General features: G+C 47.0%; 1 pseudogene; it reads left to right on the forward strand.

Annotated features, from left to right (window-relative positions):
- The first annotated feature begins 14,445 nt into the window (after positions 1 to 14,445).
- LOC140213366 (uncharacterized) lies at positions 14,446 to 15,261 on the forward strand (annotated as a pseudogene).
- The last annotated feature ends 6,064 nt before the right edge of the window (positions 15,262 to 21,325 follow it).

Below are 21,325 nucleotides of genomic sequence, written 5' to 3' on the forward strand. Positions count from 1 at the left end.
TAATTTTTAGACCCACCCTTCTGCTTTGCCTCTCCAGGTCAGTGAGCATGCATTGCAACTGGTCCCCTGAGCAACTAAGCAAGGCAATATTATCAGCGAATCGCAAGTTATTAAGCTATTTTCCATTAACTCTTATCCCCATTATTCCCAATCCAGGTCTCTGAATACCTCCTGTAAACACACTGTGAATAGCATTAGATAGATCGCATCTCCCTGCCTGACTCCTTTCTTTATTGTGATGTTGTTGCTTGCTTTATGGAGGACTACGGTGGCTGTGGAGCCGCTACAGATATCTTTCAGTATTTTACATACGGTTCGTCTACACCCTGATTGCATAATGCCTCCATGGATGCTGAGGTGTCGACAGAATCAAACGCTTTCTCGTAATCAATGAAACCTATATATAAGGGTTCGTTATATTCCGCACATTTCTTTACCACCTGATTGATAGTGTGAATATGGTCTATTGTTGAGTAGCCTTTACGGAATCCTGCCTGGTCCTTTGCTTGACAGAACTCTAAGGTGTTCCTGATTCTATTTGCGATTACCTTAGTAAATATGTTGTAGGCAACTTACAGTAAGCTGATCGGTCTATAATTTTTCAAGTCTTTGGCAAGTCCCCTTTCTTATGGATTAGGATTATGTTAGCGTTCTTCCAAGATTCCGGTACGCTCGAAGTCATGAGGCGTTGCGTATACAGGGTGGCCATTTCTTCTAGAACAATCTGCCCATCATCCTTCAACAAATCTGCTGTTACCTGATCCTCCCCAGCTGCCTTCTCCCTTTGCATAGCTCCCAAAGCTTTGTGTATTTCTTCCGGCGTTACTTGAGGGATTCATATTCCTCTAGACCATTCTCTCTTCCATTATAGTCATGGGTGCCACTGCTACTCTATAAATCTCAATAGAACTCCTCGGCCACTTGAACTATCTCATCCATATTAGGAATGATATTGCTACGGAACAGCCGCCACAGTGAGGCTGCACTGAGGAGGAAGAAGACGATGTGGGCCCGCTTGATATAGCGTCTTCATTTTGGCCTTCCGTTAGCTTCCGTGTAAATAAATTGTATATAGTATTGGGCTCCAGCTACACGTAACATTAATTTGGTGGAGGTGGAGGTTCCCCGTACCCGTCATGGAGCTTCGCAGCGGTCGCAACGGCGACAATGCAACTTCGGCTCCGGCTGACGGCACTTCATCTACGCAACCGTCTCCGCCTGCAGCCCCGACCTACGTCGCCGTCTCCCCTCCTCGGGATCCTGGTGTTTTCAACGGAGTCAGCAGTCCTGATGTTGACGACTGGCTCCGCTTATACGAACGCGTCAGCACCAGTCACAGGTGGGATCCCACTATTATGCTTGCGAACGTTCTTTTCTACCTCGTAGGAGCTCCACTTGCATGGTTCCAGACTAACGAAGAGGAGATCTCGAGCTGGGATCTCTTCAAAGAGAAGCTCCGCGACGTTTTCGGCAATCCGTTCGGTCGCCAAGTCAATGCCAAGAAAGCCCTTGCCACACGTGTACAGACGTCGACTGAGTCCTACGCGTCGTACATTCTCGACGTCTTGGCCCTTTGTGTCAAGGCTGACCCAACCATGTCTGAGGACGATAAGGTTAATCACGTCCTCATACGCATTGCTGACGACGCCTTCAATTTACTGGTGTTTACGAACGTCACCAGCATCGATGCGATCATCAAGGAGTGCCGCCATCTCGAGCAGGCTAAAAGCCACCGGGTATCCCAGCACATCACGCGACCTCCCAACACAACTGCTACGTCATCCTGTGACGACCTCTTCCACCAGCCGACACGATGTGACAACTTGGCCCGCATCATTCGTCGTGAGGTCGAAGCGGCACAACCGGCGGCCCCTTCATTCCCGTCACCTGATCATTCTCCGGTGACAATCTCCTTGATCCAAGCCGTCGTCCGTCAAGAGTTGTCCAACGTCGGCCTGCAATCCATTCGTTCCATACGCTCGGAATCTTTTTCTCCACGCACGTCCCCACCGCGTTCTTCTTACTCCTTTTACGGACAGCGCAACGCCTCCGAATGGCGAACCGTGGACGACAAGCCGATCTGTTTTAACTGCCGACGCATTGGACATGTCGCTCGCCACTGCCGCAGCCGCTGGACTTCCCCGACACGCTATTCTCCTAATTACAACCCTCGCCCCTCTAGTGCGTCCTTTTCCTTCGCCCCTTCTATGCCCGCTCCATCATCTGACTCTGCGACACCTTTGACACGACCCCGCTACGCCCGCTCGCCTTCTCCCTCCCGTCGTCAATCTCGTTCGCCCCCGTCACGCCGTGCTCCTTCTCCGACCTTACTTGCCGCACCCTCGACCGGAAAACTAGACAGTGCAGCTTCTGGAGGTGAAGCTGCAAAGGCGACATTGGCTCAAGCTCCTCGCTTCACCTTACCCACGAACAAGAATCTTTTGGACGTTCTCGTCGACAATGTTCCTGTATGCGCGTTGATTGACACCAGGGCGCATGTGTCCATTATGAGTGCTGCTCTTCGCCGTCGGCTCAAGAAAGTTCTGACGCCCGCCCCGAACCGATTTGTACAAGTCGCCGACGGAGGGACTGTCGCTATTGTTGGCATGTGCTCAGCACGACTCACCATTGCTGACACACCGTCGTTCTCTTCACCGTCATCGAGCATTGCCCTCACGAACTCATTCTCGGTCTGGATTTCCTTGCCCATCATTCTGCCCTCATTGACTGTTCGGCCGGCTCACTTCGCCTTGACTTGCCTCTTCTTTCCGACCCTGTGGACCCGCCTCCAAGCCGTTTGAGTTGCATGGATTTTATTCGCCTACCACCTCAATCTCTGACGCACGTCGACTTGTTGTCCTTACCAGCTGTACTTGACGGTAATTACGTGGTCGCACCAATTCCGGCAGTTATACTTTCACATGGTGTTACCGTGCCGCACACTGTGCTGACAATTACTGGCAACCGCACCTGCCTTCCCCTTGTCAATTTCGCACTAAGCGCGCAAGTTCTGCCTCAGGGGATTTCATTGGCTATAATTAGCGCTTTGCAGGATGATGATATCGAGCCATTCACAGTGGAAGATCGTCACAGCTCAGCCCATACCGTGACGTCATCGCACGGTACTGACGTCGACAATGAGAAGATGGTTTCCTCTGACCTTACGCCTGTTCAAGCTTCTGCCACCACCAGTGCTGCGTATACTTCCTTTACATTTGGCGCTGAAGTGTTTTGTAGCTTCTGTTTTTTGAACCGAAATGTCGGAGTTGTGTTTGGTCTGTAATGAGCTGCTCCCAGATAATTGTGTGAATCCAACGTGTTCTGAATGTAACTACAGTTACCATTTGGGCACATGCTCGGGCATAAGCAAAACTGCCTTCAAATCTAAAGATGATACGTCAAAAAGAGCATGGAAATGCCAAACATGCCTTGTCTTAGCTGCCGGTGGCACTCAATGCGCAAGTGGTAACTTGCGGGATGAAAAAGCACTGGAGAAGGTGCTCATTGAAATTAATCGAAAATTGACTCAGTTACCTGCAATTCAGAGTAGGGTGGATGCTCTTTTTTCAATTAAGGAAGCGGTCGACAAAATGGAACACTCCATTGAGCATCTGTCTGAACAGTACGACATGGTACTTGCAGAAATGAAAAAACAATCAGCAGAAATCCTAAGCCTTGGTAAAAGAATCGATATGGTGGAATCCTCTAACAACAATCAGGAAGTGTCTGAATTAAAAAAACAGGTCGCCGCCCTCGAACAGTACAGTAGAAGACAGAATCTAGAAATTCAGGGACTGCCAGATGTTGAAAACGAGAATCTTCTCGCTACGGTGAATGAACTGGCAAATAAACTTCACCTTGCTCAGTTGACCCGTACCGACTTTGAGGCCTTACACAGACTGCCTGCCATGCCTGGCAAAGCCTCGGTAATATTAGTTCGTTTCACATCACGTGTCATGCGCGATGAATGGATGGCAAAGAAAAACGAGCTTTCAGCTGCTCAATTTGCGATGCATTTCAGAGACAATTTGACACCGCAGAATAAGAAACTTCTGTGGATGATGAAGGCGAAGGCGCGGGAAATGCACTACGAGTTCGCATGGCAAAAGGATGGGAAGCTTTTCATGCGTAGGGCATCTGGCCAGCGGGCAGCGCGCATCAATTGCGAAGCTGGTCTTGATAAGATTCGTTGAACGGCCACAAGATTGCACCGCTTACAATTTTCCCTGTTATGATTTCTGCTTTCGATGGCTGACTTCACTAAAGTTATGTATCATGATGTATCTTCTTTTAAATCCCTAGTACATACCCTGCGCAGAAAATGTGATAACATGTCAGTTTTCCACGCAAACATAAGAAGCTTGAGGAACAAGCAACTTGAAACAGAGGCATTTTTTGAATCCCTTGATTACAATTTTAACTTCATAGCATTTACGGAAACTTGGTTTCAGAATGTTCAAGATGTTGTACACTTTTCTGGCTATAGGTCTGAGGGTGTTTATAGATCAGGTCGTAGAGGTGGAGGAACTTCATTGTATATTAAAGATGATATTGCCTATTATTGCCTAAGATGTCTTGTCGCAGTTTTCTGGTATTACTGCGCATTATGAATCAATCGTTGTTAAGAGTGCTGGAACAGTCATTGCTTCAATTTATCGCCCGCCTTCTGGTGAAGCTAAAGCATTCCTTGAATATATTACGTCTGTTTTTGAATATGTGTCCTCTGCAATGCTTCCCATTGTCCTGGTTGGCGATTTTAACATTGACTTACTAACAGACACTCCACAGTCTGGACAATTTTTAGACATAATTGAGTCATTCTCTTGTACAAATGTTATACGCTCGCCGACAAGAATAACAGGAATAAGTGAAACTCTGATTGATCTGTGTGTAATTAGCCATGATGAAAGTGATGTTATACCTGGCATTTTTTCAGTCGATGTGAGTGATCACTTACCTGTATTCTGTATCTTTCCTGTTCCAAAAAACACAATACATCCCGCTCGCATTCCCCCAGTACCTTATCGTAGTTTTAATCAAATGAGTCTCTCCACTTTTCACTCGATGATCGAGTGTGTTGACTGGTCGAATGTTTATGAGGAAGAAAACGCAAGCATTTCATACGACATCTTTCTACAGAAAGTTCAAGGTTGCTATGAAGAAGCTTTTCCATTGCGTTATGCGAAAAAAGCACATAAAAAATGTAGAAAACCATGGGCAACAAAAGAGTTATTTCAGAGAATAGAAGCCCGTGGTATTATGCACCGTCAATTTATTAATCTAAAAGATATCTCTCTTCTAAGTGAATATAAGAAAATTCGAAACAAGTTAAACTCTGATCTCAAGAAAGCTCGATGTGAATATTACAAGAATAGGTTTATTGCTGTTTCTCATGACCCCCCAAAAAATTTGGAACACATTACGATTGCTTATTGGTCAACAACAGAACAGCATCCCTGGTACACTAATTACTGATGGTGTCGAATACAGTAAAGAGACTTTGTCAGATAATTTCAATTCCCACTTTTTATCTTCAGGCGGATATTCATGTTTCAGCACTCAGCTAGATGCACAGAAATATTTATCCTCTTCCATTACGAATTCTATATTTATGTCTCCTTGTAGTGAATTAGAGATAAACTCCTTTCTTAAGAAGCTAAATAAAAATACTGCTGCCGGTAATGATGACATCAAAGCTACTCCAATTATTTTCGTTGTTAACCTTTTATCAGCACCTTTGCAACATATTTGCAACAGAGCATTATCAACAGGCATTTTTCCAGTTAATATGAAAATAGCTAGGGTTGCGGTCTTGCACAAAGGTGGTCCTTTCAATAATCTTAACAATTATCGACCGATTTGGGTGTTACCTTTATTCTCAAAGGTTTTAGAGCACATAATAAAAACAAGACTAACCAAGTTTCTAGATGAACATGAATTGCTTATCAAGGAACAATTCGGCTTTCGCGAAAAAAAATCTACTGAAACAGCTTTACTTAATATCAAAGAAAAATTAGCGAAGAATATTGATAGCAAGGTGTTCACCCTAGGAATTTTTTTACACTTCCGAAAAGCATTTGACTCCGTCAAGCATAATATACTGTTTGAAAAATTACCCCATTACGGCATTCGAGGGGTAGCTCTACAATTCATCATCATCATCATCATCAGCCTGGTTACGCCCACTGCAGGGCAAAGGCCTCTCCCATACTTCTCCAACTGCCCCGGTCATGTGCTAATTGTGGCCATGTTGACCCTCCAAACTTCCTAATCTCATCTGCCCACCTAACTTTCTGTCGCCCCCTGCTACGCTTCCCTTCCCTCGGAATCCAGTCCGTAACCCTTAATGACCATCGGTTATCTTCCCTCCTCATTACATGTCCTGCCCATGCCCATTTCTTTTTCTTGATTTCAACTAAGATGTCATTAACGCGCATTTGTTCCCTCACCCAATCTGCTCTTTTCTTATCCCTTAATGTTACACCTATCATTCTTCTTTCCATAGCCCGTTGCGTCGTCCTCAATTTAAGTAGAACCCTTTTCGTAAGCCTCCAGGTTTCTGCCCCGTACGTGAGTACTGGTAAGACACAGCTGTTATAAACTTTTCTCTTGAGGGATAATGGCAACCTGCTGTTCATGATCTCAGAATGCCTGCCAAACGCACCCCAGCCCATTCTTATTCTTCTGATTATTTCACTCTCATGATCCGGATCAGCAGTCACTACCTGTCCTAAGTAGATGTATTCCCTTACCACTTCCAGTGCCTCGCTACCTATCGTAAACTGCTGTTCCCTTCCGAGACTGTTAAACATTACTTTAGTTTTCTGCAGATTAATTTTTAGTCCCACCCTTCTGCTCTGCCTCTCCAGGTCAGTGAGCATGCATTGCAGTTGGTCCCCTGAGTTACTAAGCAAGGCAATATCATCAGCGAAGCGCAAGTTACTAAGGTATTCTCCATTTACTCTTATCCCCAATTCTTCCCAATCCAGGTCTCTGAATACCTCCTGTAAACATGCTGTGAATAGCATTGGAGAGATCGTATCTCCCTGCCTGACGCCTTTCTTTATAGGGATTTTGTTGCTTTCTTTATGGAGGACTACAGTGGCTGTGGAGCCGCTATAGATATCTTTCAGTATTTTTACGTACGGCTCGTCTACACCCTGATTCCGCAATGCCTCCATGACTGCTGAGGTTTCGACTGAATCAAACGCTTTCTCATAATCAATGAAAGCTACATATAGTGGTTGGTTATATTCCGCACATTTCTCTATCACCTGATTGATAGTGTGAATATGATCTATTGTTGAGTAGCCTTTACGGAATCCTGCCTGGTCCTTTGGTTGACGGAAGTCTAAGGTGTTCCTGATTCTATTTGCGATTACCTTAGTAAATACTTTGTAGGCAACGGACAGTAAGCTGATCGGTCTATAATTTTTCAAGTCTTTGGCGTCCCCTTTCTTATGGATTAGGATTATGTTAGCGTTCTTCCAAGATTCCGGTACGCTCGAGGTCATGAGGCATTGTGTATACAGGGTGGCCAGTTTTTCTAGAACAATCTGCCCACCGTCCTTCAACAAATCTGCTGTTACCTGATCCTCCCCAGCTGCCTTCCCCCTTTGCATAGCTCCCAAGGCTTTCCTTACTTCTTCCGGCGTTACTTGTGGGATTTCGAATTCCTCTAGACTATTCTCTCTGCTATTATCATCGTGGGTTCCACTCGTACTGTATAAATCTCTATAGAACTCCTCAGCCACCTGAACTATCTCATCCATATTAGTAATGATATTGCCGGCTTTGTCTCTTAACGCATACATCTGATTCTTGCCAATTCCTAGTTTCTTCTTCTCTGCTTTTAGGCTTCCTCCGTTCCTGAGAGCTTGTTCAATTCTATCCATATTATACTTCCTTATGTCAGCTGTCTTACGCTTGTTGATTAACTTCGAAAGTTCTGCCAGTTCTATTCTGGCTGTAGGGTTAGAGGCTTTCATACATTGGCGTTTCTTGATCAGATCTTTCGTCTCCTGCGACAGCTTACTGGTATCCTGTCTAACAGAGTTACCGCCGACTTCTATTGCACATTCCTTAATGATGCCCACAAGATTGTCGTTCATTGCTTCAACACTAATTTCCTCTTCCTGAGTTAAAGCCGAATACCTGTTCTGTAGCTTGATCTGGAAGTCCTCTATTTTCCCTCTTACCGCTAACTCATTGATCGGCTTCTTATGTACCAGTTTCTTCCGTTCCCTCCTCAAGTCTAGGCTAATTCGAGTTCTTACCATCCTGTGGTCACTGCAGCGCACCTTACCGAGCACGTCCACATCTTGTATGATGCCAGGGTTAGCGCAGAGTATGAAGTCTATTTCATTTCTAGTCTCGCCGTTCGGGCTCCTCCACGTCCACTTTCGGCTATCCCGCTTGCGGAAGAAGGTATTCATTATCCGCATATTATTCTGTTCCGCAAACTCTACTAGTAACTCTCCCCTGCTATTCCTAGTGCCTATGCCGTATTCCCCCACTGCCTTGTCTCCAGCCTGCTTCTTGCCTACTTTGGCATTGAAATCGCCCATCAGTATAGTGTATTTTGTTTTCACTCTACCCATCGCCGATTCCACGTCTTCATAGAAGCTTTCGACTTCCTGGTCATCATGACTGGATGTAGGGGCGTGGACCTGTACAACCTTCATTTTGTACCTCTTATTAAGTTTCAGAACAAGACATGCCACCCTCTCGTTAATGCTATAGAATTCCTGTATGTTACCAGCTATATTCTTATTAATCAGGAATCCGACTCCTAGTTCTCGTCTCTCCGCTAAGCCCCGGTAGCACAGGACGTGCCCGCTTCTGAGCACTGTATATGCTTGTTTTGGCCTCCTAACTTCACTGAGCCCTATTATATCCCATTTACTGCCCTCTAATTCTTCCAGTAGCACTGCTAGACTCGCCTCACTAGATAACGTTCTAGCGTTAAACGTTGCCAGGTTCATATTCCAATGGCGGCCTGTCCGGAGCCAGGGATTCTTAGCACCCTCTGCAGCGTCGCAGGTCTGACCGCCGCCGTGGTCAGTTGCTTCGCAGCTGCTGGGGACTGAGGGCCGGGGTTTGATTGGTGTGTTCATATAGGAGGTTGTGGCCAAGTACTGCACCAGGGTGGCCAATCCTGCTCTGGTGAGGGAGTGCGTTACCGGTTCTGGTCACCGGGATCAGGCCACACTCCAGGCCTGTTTACGCAATTTTATCAACACGCGGAATTTTTTTTTTTTTTAATCCGGTGGAAAATTGCGCGGCACCGGGATTCGAACCACGGACCTCTTGCAATTATTACGCAGTTACTTAACAGACAGGCTACAGTATACGTTTCTTCACGGGTATAAATCTCAGCTGCAGCCTTTGAAATTCGGTGTACCACAAGGTTCTATACTCGGTCCACTATTTTTTATTATCTACATAAATGATATCGTGCCGGTACCACAAACTTCCTCTATAGTTCTGTATGCGGATGATACCAGCTTGTTTTTCTCTGGCAGCCGTTTAAGAGATTTAGAAATCGCGGCGAACGAGTGGTTGATATCGCTTTCATACTGGCTTGAGTGTAACCAGCTAGAATTAAACGTTAGTCAAACTAAATATATTTTATTCAAAGGCAGAAATAAACGCGAAGATTACACCATTTCTGTTAGATTTAAAAATAATGACATCGAGCGTGTCCCGTTGTTTAAATTCTTAGGTGTACTTTTTCATGAAAACCTCAGTTGGACACTGCAAATCAACAAAGTACATGCCAGTATGTCTAGATCAATTTCTTTCTTATATAAACTTAGGCCTCTGGTACCAAACTGGCTAAAGCTCCAGTTATATTATGCACTAGTTCATTCTCATCTCCCTTACTGTCTCTTAATATGGGGTGCGACTTCAGGAACGAACCTTGAAAGGTTAAAAATTGTACAGAAGAGAGCTGTTCGCTGCATAGAAAATCTGGAACCAACTGAACACACTGCGCCATTTTTTAACAAGCTTAAATTGCTTACAGTTAACCAACTGTTTAATCTGAAGCTCGCCTTGTATATTAGCAAGGAAATTGGAAATGAATTGAGTAGTTATATGGCTCAGTGCTACCCTACAAATGTTCCCTATGATCTCCGACACGAGCGATTTAGAATACCGGTATTCAGAACCATTTACGGTAATCAAACATTGATCTACCTTATACCTAACCTTCTCCGCAACAACAGTTATATCCACGAACTTATTGAAAAATGTACTTCTATCCACAGTTTCAAGAAAAATGTTACAATGTACTTACTATCTGGTACTCTGTCCTAAATAAGTTCTTGAATTTAAAAAAAAAAACTTTTTATTGTTCTATAACCTCTGTGTTCTGCTGCATTTTCTAACAGTTATACATTGCTAGGAATGGTTACGTTACATTTTGTATAACGCTTGCACAAACTTTGTACTTTTTAATATGTTGCCATTTATGTACGAGTTTGTTCTTGTTATGGTTTATTGCTGATGCATTATTGTGTGATTCCGTTACTCAATTTAAGATGCCTGATCGCGATGTTACTTCTGTTCATGAAAATCTTTTTGTGGCGCTTTAATGTACAAAGCCATTGTTTTTCTTTTTTTATTCTCACTGCTTCTGAGCAAATGTATGGGTGGAGGGACCTTAGTCAGGCAGAGTTCATCTGCCTTTAGTCCTTTCAACCCAGGCAATGTGTGTCTGAATAAACAAACGAACTGAAACTGAACTGAAGCCCTTTGCCGCGTTCTTGACGACTATCGCGACATGTTTTACTTTGACAATCGACCCTTAGGTCAAACGTCCGTCGTCACCCATCGCATAAACACTGGCGATGCTAACCATATTCACCGATGTCCATATCGTGTTTCTGTGTCCGAACGAGCTGTTATCCAACAGGAAGTCAAAAAGATGCTTGCAAAGGACATTATCGAGCTTTCGTGTAGTCCCTGGGCTTCTCCCGTCGTAGTCGTCAAAAAGAAGGATGGAACGTGGCGTTTTTGTGTAGATTATCGCCACCTGAACAAAATCACAAAAAAGGACGTCTACCCTTTGCCACGTATTGATGACGCTCTAGACTACTTGTACGGTGCCACATATTTTTCTTCTATCGACTTACGGTCGATAGCGGCAGATATCCGTCGACGACATGGACCGAGAGAAGACTGCATTTATTACCCCTGACGACCTTTATCAGTTCAAGGTGATGCCTTTCGGTCTGTGTAACGCGCCCGCCACCTTCGAACGAATGATCGACTCTTTGCTTCAGGGGTTCAAGTGGTCCACCTGTTTGTGCTATCTGGACGACGTCATCGTTTATTCGCCCACATTTGACATGCATCTAGATCGTCTTTCAGCGATTCTTGACGTGTTCCGCCACGACGGTCTCCAGTTGAATTCGTCAAAATGTCACTTCGCTCGCCGCCAAATCACCGTCCTTGGACACCTCGTGGACGCCAGAGGCGTGCGACCTGATCCGGACAAAATTCGCGCCGTTACAAACTTTCCTGTTCCGAAGTCCACCAAGGACATTCGTAGTTTCATAGGGCTGTGCTCTTATTTCCGACGCTTTGTGAAGGATTTTGCGACCATCGCACGTCCTCTTACCGACCTCTTGAAGAAAGACGCCCCATTTTCTTGGGGACTTGACCATGCCGCATCTTTTTCGCAGCTCACTACCCTCCTTACCACGCCTTCAATTCTGGCCTACTTTGACCCGTCTGCCTCAACGGAAGTTCGAACTGATGCCAGTGGTCACGGCATAGGAGCAGTGTTAGCACGACGCCAGCGTGGACATGATCGCGTTATAGCCTATGCCAGCCGACTTCTATCACCAGCTGAGCGCAATTACTCAATCACAGAATGCGATGTTGTGTGGGCTGTTGCGAAGTTTCGTCCATACTTGTACGGATGCCCCTTCTGTGTCATCACTGATCACCACGCGCTCTGCTGGCTATCCTCGCTCAAGGACCCCACGGGACGACTCGCTCGATGGGCGTTACGCCTGCAAGAATATACCTTCCCCGTGGTATATAAGACGGCACGCTTGCGCCAGGATGCCGATTGTTTGTCCCGCTGCCCCGTCGACGAACCGGCTGATGCGGACGCCATTGCTTGCGTCTTCTCTGTGTCCCAGTTGCTTGAAATCGGCAACGAGCAACGCCGCGATCCTTCATTACGAGCCCTCATCGACCATTTGGAGTCAACGCCTGGCGACGCCTCTCTCCGGATGTTTCTCCTTAAGGAGGGGACATTACACCGCCGCAATCTCGATCCACATGGCCTTGACCTTCTGCTCGTAATTCCATCACACATGCGTTCGACTGTCCTCCAACAACTTCACGACGCTCCTTTGGCTGGACAGTTGGGCGTCTCGCGCAAATACGACCGTGTACGCCGTCGATTCTTTTGGCCGGGTCTCGCCCGCCACGTGCGGCGCTACGTTGCTGCTTGTGAGCCCTGTCAGCGCCGGAAGAAGCCCTCCACACCTCCAGCGGGATGTCTCTAGCCGATCGACATCCCACCGGAACCCTTTTTCCGTGTTGGTCTAGACCTTCTTGGACCGTTTCCTCTCTCGGGCTCCGGAAATAAATGGGTCGCCGTCACTACTAATTATGCTACGCGGTACGCAATCACCAGAGCCCTTCCGACAAGTTGTCCTACTGACGTTGCTGACTTTCTGCTCTATGATATCATTTTGGTGCACGGTGCTCCGCGCCAATTACTCACTGACCATGGCGCAGCTTTCTGTCGGCAGTCGTCGAGGACATCCTCCGCTCCTGCTCGACAAAGCACTAGTTCAGCACGCCCTACCACCCACAGACCAACGGCCTCACAGAGCGCCTCAACCGGACCATCACCGACATGCTTTCAAAGTAAGTTGCGACCGACCACCACGACTGGGATCTTCACTTACCATATGTGACGTTCGCGTATAATTCATCGCGTCACGATACTGCCGGCTATTCATCATTCTATCTCCTATATGGCCGAGAGGCCGCGTCGCCCTTGGACACTTTGTTGTCCTCGGCCACACATTCAACCACTGAATACGCCCGCGACGCGATCGCACACGCCGACCACGCGCGCCAGCTCGCCCGCACCCGTCTCGAGGCCTCACAGGAGCATCAGAGACGCCTCTATGATTGCCACCATCGCGACGTGCACTTTACTCCGGGTTCTCTGTTGCTTCTCTGGTCACCCATTCGACGTGTGGGCCTTTCCGAAATGTTGCTATCGCGCTACACTGGTCCATACCATGTGGTGCGACAAGTGACCGATGTCACGTATGAAGTCATCCCCGCCGACCTGTCAGCGTCATCGTCGGCTGCAAGTGACATTGTCGGCTGCAAGTGACATCGTCGGCTGCAAGTGACATCGTCGGCTGCAAGTGACATCGTTCACGTGGCGAGACTAAATCCATACCAGAAATCTTTCACTGTGGATGTGTAGATTAAGCACCGGGATCGTGCTTCTACTGCCGGGGATGATGTTACGGAACAGCCCCTACAATGAGGCTACACTGAGGAGGAAGAAGACGACGTGCGCCCGCTTGATATAGCGTCGCCATTTTGGCCATCCGTGAGCTTCCGTGTAAATAAATTGTATATAGTAGCAACCACGGCTCCAGCTACACGTAACAATATTGCCGGCCTTGTCTCCTAACGCATACATCTGATTCTGGCCTATTCCTAGTTTCATCACTGTTTTTACGCTTCGTCCGTTCCTGAGAGCATGTTCAATTCTATCCATATTATGCTTCCTTATGTCAGCTGTCTTACGCTTGCAGATTAACTTGGAAAGTTCTGCCAGTTCTATTCTAGCTGTAGGGTTACAGGCTTTCATACATTGGCGTTTCTTGATCAGCTCTTTCGTCTCCTGTGATAGCTTACTGGCATCCTGTCTAACGGATTTACCGCCGACATGTATTGCACACTCCTTAATGATGCCCATAAAATTAGCGTTCATATCTTCCACACTAAGATACTCTTCCTGAGTTAAAGCCGAATACCTGTTCTGTAGCTCGATCCGGAATTCCTCTATTTTCCCTCTTACTGCTAACTCATTGATGGGCTTCTTATCAGGTTGTATATGCCATTAAATTATCTTGTGGTAGAGAGTACTGTGGCATAATCGTTGCTGTGCTATCGTGTTTAGTTCTTGTCATGCCACGGCCCTTGATGCGATGCCCTGCGCATGCGTGACATGCACACATATGCATATATACTACGGTGCAATAAAGGCGGGGGTTCATTCCCGTTCATGTTCAAGATGGTGTCGTTCGTCGCGGAAACACGACATGGTGTCAGAAGTGGCCTTCGCAAATTGGGTGGAACCACGGGTGACGTGAGAAGGTACATGTACGGCCGACCTTCATCGTTAGCGTCCTCGGCTCGGACACGATAACGGAACAAGAGCTTCGAGCCATGGCGCGTAAGGAAAGTCGTATTTCGTGCCAGCTCTTTCCGGTACAGCCACCAACGAGCTTCAAATTTGACAAGGCGTCAGAGTGGCCGGCGTGGCCGGAAGAATTCGATGATTATCGATTTGCTTCCGGCCTTAATGAACGAACTCAAGAGGCGCAGGTACGCACGCTGCTGTATACCATGGGGCGGCAGGCACGCAACGTATTCAAGATCGTTGAGCTGTCGGAAGAACAGTCAAAGGACTAGGAAGTGGTGAAAAAAAGTTTCGAAGCATACTTCATTGCCACGCGCAATTTGGTCTACGAAAGTGCGTGTTTTCATCGTCGCCACGAAGTTTCAGGCGAATATATGGACCAGTATGTAACGGCCCTACATACTTTGGCAGATAAATGTGACTATGGCGTGATGAAAGAACGAATGATCCTCGACCGTTTCGTGGTTGGACTACGTGACACAAAGTTGTCCGAGGCCTTACAAATGGACGCTGCACTGACTCTGAAAACATCACTGACAAAGGCAAGGATGAAGGAAGCGGTACAGTAACAAGAACAGGAACTTCACAGCAGTCCATACCACCAACCCGCCAGCGTAGAGGTCGACGGAATTCATCAACGAGCAAGCCGGGGACGTCCAGAGGACCAATGGGCCAAACAAGACGTCCGAAAGTGTGCGGCTCGCGGCAGGGCGCGTCATTTAACCTCATCGTGCCCTGCAAGGGGGGCAATCTGCTACAGGTGCCAACTACGGGGACATTTCGCGCGGTCTGCCCACAAAAGCAGAACTTCACGATCGCCGAAGCAAGCGTATCCGAGGTAGATTTGTGCAGTGTTCCCCGGACAGCTATATTCATTGAGCAAACAGAGTGTGCCATCTATTTTGTTGGGACTTTAGCTGGTACAATTGCAGGAGCTCGTTTTGTTCAGGTCGCTATTATTAAAAAAAAATTATGGGGTTTAACGTGCCAAAACCACTTTCTGATTATGAGGCACGCCGTAGTGGAGGACTCCGGAAATTTCGACCACCTGGGGATCTTTAACGTGCATCTAAATATAAGTACACGGGTGTTTTCGCATTTCGCCCCCATCGAAATGCGGCCGCCGTGGCCGGGATTCGATCCCGCGACCTCGTGCTCAGCAGCCCAACGCCATAGCCACTGAGCAACCACGGCGGGTGCTATTATTGGGGTCACAGTGTCTGCTAAGATTGACACAGGAGCAGAGGTAAACGTTGTTCAAGCATCGTTTCCTGGCGCACCCAAGACTCTAGAGCGTTCCAACGTAATTTTACAAGGGCCAGGCAATGAAGTGTTAGATCTGAAAGGACAGTTCACTGCAGACATTCTGTGGAAACGATGTTTGGTTAGGCAGGACGTTTTCGTCGTTAACTCGGGGAGTAATGTCATTTTAGGCTTGCCAGCAATAGAAGCTTTGGGCATAGTGAAATTCGTAGACAAAGTTTCGATCCACCAAGCTGTGCAAACGTACTTCCCCTCTTTGTTATGCGGTTTGGGTTCCATGAAAGGAGAATACTGTATTAATCTCAAAGCAGACGCGGTGCCCTATGCCATTTACAGCGCTCGTCGTATACCCATCCCGCTGAGGGACGGCGTGAAACGCGAGCTAGAAGAAATGGAAAAGAACGGGATCATTCGTAAAGTCGAAGGGCCAACCGAGTGGTGTGCTGGCATACTGGCCGTCTTGAAGCCGTCCGGGCAAGTGCGAATATGTGTTGACCTAACCCAACTAAATAAGTGGGTGAAACGTGAGCGATTTGTGCTCCCCACTGTTGATGACACTTGGGTTACTAAGCGGAGCAGCTGTGTTTTCTAAACTTGACGCGAACTCGGGATTCTATCAAGTAAAGCTAAGCAAGGATTGTCAGCTATTGACCACGTTTATTACCCCCTTTGGACGTTATTGCTTTGAACGCCTGCCGTTTGGCATAACCTCTGCTCCTGAATATTTTCAAAGGCGAATGTGTGAAATTCTTGATGGAAAGCCGGGCGTCGTAAACTTAATGGACGATGTGTTAGTCTTTGGTTCTTCACAGAAAGAGCATGATGAGCGATTGTTTCAGGCTTTAGAACGCTTGACGGAAGCCGGCATAACTTTGAATTGTGAGAAATGTCAGTTCAGTGTAAAAGAGCTGTTTTTTGGGATGCCGAGTGAGCAAAGATGGCATACTGCCAGATCCTGCAAAAGTTGTAGCAATCGCTGATATGAAGCCGCCTGAAAATGTTGCCGATATGCGGAGATTCCTTGGTCTTGCAAATCATTGCTCGGGGTTTATTCGAGACTTAACTGAGAAGTCTGCGCCGTTACGCCAGTTGCTGCACAAGCACAGTGAGTGGATTTGGGCTACGCCTCAGTAGATGGCGTTTGACAGCATAAAGCGCGCTATCTGTTCTGATAGGTGTATGGCAAAGTTTGATCCACGGAATCAAACCATTCTTTCTGCAGACGCGTCGTCGTACGGTTTAGGTGCAGTTTTACTTCAGGTACAACCAAACAAAGAGAGACAGCCAGATATATTTGTTTCAAGATCACTGACTCCAACAGAAATGCGCTACCCGCAAATTGAAAAGGAGACACTAGCTCTAACATGGGCGACTGAGCGTCTCGAAAGTTATGCGCGTGGACTACACGTAACGCTCAAGACTGATCACAAACCGCTACTGACTTTGCTGGAAAGACTCCCCTAGATTTGGTACCGCTGCGCATTCAGAGATTCCGAATGCGTCTGATGTGATTCAGTTTTGATGTCGTATATGTTCCTGGGAAAAATTTGGAAATTGCTGATGCACTTTCTAGAGCGCCAGTGCGAGGGCAAAAAAACCAAGAACTTCCTTTCTGTGGATGAAGTGAACTCGTTTGTTACTGGTGCGTTATCCGAGTTGAGTGAATCGGATCACTTTAGACTGGTCGCCGAAGAGCCGGCGAAGGACGAGACCTGCCGTACGTTGTGCCATTACCTTCGTGAAGGCTGGCCGGGCCCAACTTCGCTATCAAGCGTTATGAGGCCATATTGGCAGTATCGCGCAACGTTGAACGTGTGTAAAGGGGTTCTCATGCATGGCACCATCCTCGTTGTGCCCCTCTCGCTCCAGAATAAAATGTTAAGTCTGCTTCACGAAGGTCATCAAGGTGTTGTGAGATGCAGGGCGAGAGCACGGGAGTCTGTTTGGTGGCTGGGCTTGAGCTCTCAATTTGCTTCTTTGGTTGTCAATTGTCGCGTGTGTTCGCAGTTCCGAGAACAGCCGAGTGAACCAATGATCCCAACCCAGACACCTATTCGACCTTGGCAAAGGGTCGCAGCAGATATCTTCCATCTCAACGGCCGTAACTACTTGCTCTTAGTGGATTTTCTATCTCGATTTCCAGAATTGCGTTTACTAGAATCGCTCACCAGCACTTGTGTTGTTGGTCATGTCAAAGACGTCTTCGCTAGGCACGGCATACCCGAAGTGCTTGTCACGGATAACGGTGCTCAATTTGTCAGTGAAGAATTTAAGCAGTTCGTGAAGGCCTATGGATTCAAAGATGTTACATGTAGCCCTAGGTACCCGCAGGCAAACGGAGAGGTAGAACGAATGGTGAAAACTGTAAAAGGGCTACTGCTAAAGTCTCATGATCCCTATTTGGCTGTGTTAGCCTACAGGGACACCCCGGGACCACTAGGCATGACGACAGCGGAGCTGCTTACGGGGCGGCGGCTTCGTACAACCCTGCCTCTCCATCAGAACAGGCTGGTACTAAAAACACCCAACCTGAAAGAGGTACGGAAGAAGGATGCAGTTGTCCGGGAAAAGCAGCGGAAAAATTATGACCGCCGTCATGCGGCCCGACACCTTGTCCCATTGGCACCCGGTGATTCTGTCTGGGTCAAGGACTGCAGGCGGGAAGGCGTCATCTGTCAGAGGGCAAAACGGTGGCGGTCGTATGTCGTCGCGTTGGAGAGCGGCATCCAGATCGAACGCAACAGGAAATTTCTAGTCAAGCAAGCGCCAAGCAGAATTGCAGACTCGTACGACGCGAAATACGAGTTTACCCCTAGCCTGGAAGATGCAGAAGTTAGCGATCAGCCTAACTTCCAAGCCCTTCAAAGTGACCTCACACAGAATCAGGGTAATGTTTCGCCGCAGGTACCAGGCGAATACGTTACACGATTCGGCAGAGCTGTAAGAAAACCAGACCGTTACGGCATTTCTGGATGTAAAGCAGTACGTTTCTTTTGACTGTGTTTATCATTATTTAGTTGGTTGTTATTTTGTTGGAAAAGGGGAGATGTAGCATAATCGTTGCAGTGTTATCGTGTTTAGTTCTTGTCATGCCACGGCCCTTGATGCGATGCCCTGCGCATGCGTGACATGCACGCATATGTATATATACTACGGAGCAATAAAGGCGTGGGTTCATTCCCGTTCATGTTCAAGACGGTGTCGTTCGTCGCGGAAACACGACAAGTACGTGGGACAAACGAAGCACTGTGGGAATGTTCGACTTAGGGAGCATGAGCTAGCTCGTCAATCAGTTGCGCCACTTCATCTCCCGGAGCACTGCAAGTCGTGCGGTTGTCGCCCCAACTAAAGAAAAGTAATGTCATTTATAAACACGGGAGCCATTTGATAAGGGAAGTCGCTGAGGCTTACAATATAAACATTAGGGACAAGACATGTATCAGCGAACCGTCTATTGCTCTTCATGACAAGGAACTGTGTTACCTATGCCAATATTGATTATGCGTCAGTTGGTAACTGTTGCCTCGGTGTACCTCTGTGTCTCCTGCAAGTCATGGTTATGAACTGGCACCTATATATATGATAGACATATCTTCAATAAAATATCAGTTGGGAGTCAGCGCCGTGTCGTTTTATACCTTCCTTTTATACTTGTCTTGTGTTGCGCTGTAACGAACCTTACTATGCGACTCTATTATCTCTTGACGTACAAGACAACAGTGAATGTGTCATAACTGTAAGTTCAATGGCCAAAATCCTCGCAAGGTAGGTTTCTGAACACTTCAACTAGGATTCGCGGCGTTTGTGAAAAGCGCTAAACATCGTTATTCTGCATTTTATAGCGATACCGTCGACGTCGCTGCTGAACCTCTAGGGATCTCGTGCCACGAGCTTCGTACTGCGGCTGTGATCAGCGCATCGTAATGCACGGTGCATCGACGCAGCTGTCTACTGCGATCGCTACGGACGGCGCTTGCGTCGACTTCTGGCTGACGTGATACCTGATTACGTACCCGCCAGCGACGATCAGCTACAAAAGGGCCCTGTGGATCGTGCATCGTTGGGATTTTCGGCGTTAGTGAAAAGCGCCAAACATCGTTCTTCCGCCTTTTGTAGCGATACCGTCGAGGTCGCTGCTGAATCTGTTGGGATCGCGTGTCATGAGCTTCGTACTGCGGCTGTGATCAGCGCATCGTAATGCACGGTGCATCGACGCAGCTGTCTACTGTGATCGCTACGGACGGCGCTTGCGTCGACTTCTGGCTCACGTGATACCTGATTCGGTACCCGCCGGCGGCGATCAGCTACAAAAGGGCCCTGTGGATTGTGCATCGTTGGGATTTGCGGCGTTTGTGAAAAGCGCTAAACATTGTTTTTCTGCCTTTTATAGGTGACTACAGGTTCATAGCGTTGTAAACTGGACCCCAGTGCACGCCGCAAATCCCAAACCCAGTGCCTATGATTATATGTGTATCGTATGGTTGTTGACATTGTCGCATATCGAGCGAGCATAGGTAGCCATAGCCAACGACTACAGTGTAGCAGTAGTGAAAGACTTTGTTTTCATGCAGTTGCTGGTTTCATTGCTACATGGTGCCGGAGAGGGTGACTGATTTTTCTTATGTTTTCTGCGGTTCATCTCCTAATCTGCTGCGGTGAAATTGAAGTCAATTCCGGCCCTGACAAGATAGGCAAGGTTTTTGATGCCCTAAAGGATGCCGAATGTGCGCGTGAAAAACTTAAGAAGGAAATCAGCAGTAAGATGAAGGTATAAGATTTTATTAGGTATAACTGACCTTAAGAAACACCTTTCGAAAGTAGAAGCTTTTCTAGACGATCTTTTGGGAAATGCCTCAGTGTTATTCGAAGTCAAAAAAGGTGTCGATGACATCAAAAGCGATCTTTCATCCTTTTGCGATAGGCGGGATTCTGAATCGAACATAGTTGAACTCGTTGATGACATTAAAAATCGCATGCGCAGAAAAAAATATTGATATTCAAAGGCTTGCCCAAGGCAGACAAAGAAGACTACGAGGCTTCTCGTCATTGAAAGTTTCTGCAGAGATCACTTTGACCTCGAGGTAACGGATATTGACCGTGCACATCGCATTGGATCTCGCAGACAAGAGCAGCACCGGTCAGTAATAGTGAAGTTTCGAAACAACAAGACAAAATGCAGTATTCTGGCTAAGTCTTACAAGCTAAAAAAATTTCAAATTAAAGGTTTGGATACATGAGGACATTTCACCTCGAATAAAATTCGTGCGGAACAGTTTCGCGACTTTGTTCGAGCGAATTGTCAACCCGATGAAAGGTTTAGCTATTCTTCGGTAAGGCGGGAAACTACGTCGGCGCCAGCATTCCGAGGGCGTGGAAGAGGTGCAGCGAAATGCTAACCCATGACGCAGTCGCCACACGCAGAAAGACACTGGGACGCCTGAATTTTCTATAATTTCCGCCTACTTTCGTAGCATCCTTAACAAACAAGATCAGCTTACTTTTCTTATTCACGCTTGTAATTCAGATGTTATAATCGGAACGGAAACGTGGTTTACTCCTGAAGTTAACAATGCTGAGTTACAATTTTCAAATTTATTCACTGTTTTTCGTAAAAACCGTGTGGATAGAAACGGAGGTGGTGTC

Source organism: Dermacentor andersoni, chromosome 9, assembly GCF_023375885.2.
Source record: "Dermacentor andersoni chromosome 9, qqDerAnde1_hic_scaffold, whole genome shotgun sequence".
Classification (NCBI taxonomy): domain Eukaryota; kingdom Metazoa; phylum Arthropoda; class Arachnida; order Ixodida; family Ixodidae; genus Dermacentor; species Dermacentor andersoni.